Genomic DNA, 3,524 nt, shown 5'->3' with positions numbered 1-3,524 from the left:
ATCACTTCCACTATACTCAATCATATATGAATATATTTATTCTTATATGAATACACTTGCTCATACTTATTCATAAATGAATATGATTTGTTTCGTCGGTCCAGGACGCTGGAACGATTAAACGGCAGATTCGAAATGAGTGACCTAGATTTATTTCTTTGTTCTCAACTTTTTTTCTTAATTAAACTCTCCTTTATATATATATATATATATATATATATATATATATATATATATATATATATATATATATATATATATATATATATATATATATAAAATAAACAATAATGTTTATTAAATGGTGATTATTGAATAAGAAGATAATTATATATATATATATATATATATATATATATATATATATATATATATATATATATATATATATATATATATATATATATATTAAAATTGTCCACCTTAGATATACCTTAGATACAGTAAAATGGCTAAAAAAATTGGCAGAAATAGTCCATTCTCTTATACAAAGTTGTCAAATGTGGTAACTTTTCAAAAGCGGTCGTGGCCGGCAAGTCTTACTTACAGATACGTGTCCGCTTTCTCTTTCTCCACCGTTTTGTTCTCCAATCAAAGTGTTACAAATTATCATCTCTCTCTCGATCAAAGACTATTCGCTACCTCCAACCGCTTTGCAATTATAGCATCGTCCCTCTTTCCTTTTTTTCTCTATCTCCACCCGATTGTTAACTTCTACATGTTCCTAATTTTCCAGATACCACCAACGGTGGCGCTTCTCTGAAATCACAGATTAAATCCGAACCTCCTTCTCAGCCGATAATCAACATATGATTGTGGGTAATTTCTGAAAACGAAAATTAGGGGTTACCTGTATAAAAACCTTCGATAGAGAGACGAAACAGGGCTAATGACATCGATACTGGACGAGGTTGCTTCTGGTATAGGTATTTCTACTCAAACTCTAACTTTCCAGCACTAAATCAAGTTTTTGTGTTATCTTCGTTATCATCTTCAAGGATCTTCCAACTTCTATAACGCTTATAATCCTCCAACTTCCGTTTTTTGCTGCCGCCGTCGACAACAAACGAGGCCAAAAATCAAGGCTTTCAGTTGGAATCTATTGGACTGCAACGACAAGTTCAAGCTCTCCAGTTGTTTCCTACCGACTGGATTAGAAAGAGAGAGAAATGGGGGATCTGTATCCGTTGGATATCGATGGAGTTCTGTGTGATAGCTACAGAGAGAGCTCGATTTCTGCTGTTAAGGTATCTTTTTCTAATTCAGACACAGACACACACACACACACACACACACTCTTCTACGGTAAATTGAGCTTTTTGTGTAAACGTATATGTAAATTTACGTATGTAAATCGGTAGAATTGAAAGATTAAATTGGTTCAGCTGACTGAGATTGGTATTTTTAATCGACTGTTACCCCTAATTTCTTTTCCGGTTTCGTTTTTGGAGTTGAGTCCGACATCTAAAGGCTTGAAGACAAACCATTGTTTCCCTACGATAATTTGGGTTGTGTATATTCAACTTTGTTTCCACATCGAATCTTAATTTGTTGTTTTCGCTGTAAAAAGATGTAGCAGAGCGAAGAAAGGGAGCTGTAGAGTACCCATTTGCAGAAGAGATTGACACACATCATTTGAAAAGGAAGGTTTCTGGTGTAATTTTTTTATCTTATTCCTTCTCAGACTAATGGGCAACAAAAAAGGGAGCCGAAAGAAAATTGGTTCTTTTCTTTTTGTTCTTTTGCTGCTTAATTCTCAATTGGGACCAATATTTTGTTGGTTTGGTTCTTACTTTATTAACACGTAGTTTGAATCTATGGTTTTAGTGTTTTCTGTGTTCTTTACACTTACTTTTTGCCTGAAAATTCTATATTTAATTAAGTTTTGGTAAATAACATAAGGGCTTCAACATCAATAATTTATCTGCATAGTTTTTATTATTAAAGATATCTATTTCAGTTGTTTTTTGTGAGTTTTGACAGTATAATCAACGATTTTTTACAAGTGGTTGTTGATGGGAAGAAAGAGAAAGTATGTGATCTTTAGGACATCTTTATGGATATCTAATATGAAAGGTAGGGAAGTTGTGACAAAGTAAATCAAACAACAACACCTTCTAACTTATATTTTTATATTGAAATTGTCCATATCAGATCTATAAAAAAAATTTACCACTTTTTATAACTATAGCATCAAACTTTAATTTTATTAAATATTTTACTCTTTTTATAGGTTTAACCCCGAGGTGACTAAAAAAATGTTGTTTTTGTAGGAAAAACAGGTGGAAGTAAAACTTTAGACTGGAGAAACCAAAATTTGCAAGAGGACATCATATATGATTGTGGAAAGAGCTTGAACCCTGATGTGGATTTTGGGACATGTTGAAGAAGCTTTTAACGACAAATAGAAAACTTGGACTTTATCCTAAGATGCAATTCCAACAGGTTAAATTTCATACTAAAATTTATTTATTAGTATGTTACTTTTCAGTTATAAACATTGATTTTGTAACTGAAAACATTTATTTGGATTGCTATTCCATTTATTTTAAAAAATTACCATTCCGTCCCTGCAAGAATAATCACAATGATGGTGAAACAGATTAAATTTATACAAACACGATAAAACATAATAGAAACAAACACAATATTCTTTTCACTATTATTCTAGCGAAGCACATAAATACAATTCATCGGGCTACATGCTAGAATTAGCAACGTACTTTCATTTTATTGTTTAATATAGCACCTTACTTTGATTTATATTTCTTAATTTTGTTTTTTTTTTTTAAATTACTATAATGTCTAATGTAGTAACTTGCTTTCATTTAGAAATGAAAGTGCATTGCTATTTAAAATTAACATGTCATATTAAACTGTAAAATGAAAGTACATTGGCACTTCTTGCATTTAGTCATTGATTAGGATGAATGCTAGAAATGGCAATGTATTTTCATATTGCTTATTTTGTTTATTTTTTCTTATTTTATTTTTTTATCTGGATATGCATGTGTGGTTGCGAGAGGAAAGTCATGGTTATTTTGTCATGATATATTGTCTTCATTTTTATGGGCATTTCACCCCAACAAAAAAAAATTCAAAAAAAATGTAACACCTCTTAACCCATGCATAGCATGGGTTCACCACCTAGTTGTTAATAAATAGTAAATTTAATATTATTTTTTGGTCAATTTTGTAACCATTCAAAAATCGAACTAAATGGGTTCCAATGCAAAATATTTGTTAATTGGTTTTATCCGTAGCAATTATACATAATTTACTTTCTAATTCATTTGATAACTCTAATAAATCTCCCTCTCCTAATAAACAAAAACATGATATGCCATATGTCCCATTTCTACCATTTCATATTGCCACGTGACATTTCTAAATAAATCTTTTATTTTACAAAAAATAAATCATAAATCCACAATTATATCAAAAAATACATTTAATTCCTTTAACTAGGTCCACTTTGTTTGGATACAATATCAACGACCGTTCATTTTTTTTAAATACAATTC

At 30.4% G+C, this 3,524-nt stretch overlaps 1 long non-coding RNA gene across 2 annotated transcripts; it reads left to right on the top strand.

Annotated features, from left to right (window-relative positions):
- The first annotated feature begins 536 nt into the window (after positions 1–536).
- On the top strand, positions 537–2,565 carry LOC111912007 (uncharacterized). 2 transcript variants are annotated; one of them, XR_002857034.3, is made up of 3 exons: positions 571–1,247; positions 1,452–2,076; positions 2,274–2,565. It is a non-coding gene; the product is annotated as an uncharacterized LOC111912007 (long non-coding RNA). The 2 variants fall into 2 exon arrangements; XR_002857033.3 differs by having other exon boundaries at positions 537–2,076.
- The last annotated feature ends 959 nt before the right edge of the window (positions 2,566–3,524 follow it).

This window comes from Lactuca sativa, chromosome 7 (assembly GCF_002870075.4).
Source record: "Lactuca sativa cultivar Salinas chromosome 7, Lsat_Salinas_v11, whole genome shotgun sequence".
Classification (NCBI taxonomy): Eukaryota; Viridiplantae; Streptophyta; class Magnoliopsida; order Asterales; family Asteraceae; genus Lactuca; species Lactuca sativa.
This window is presented reverse-complemented; position numbering and strand designations above follow the sequence as displayed.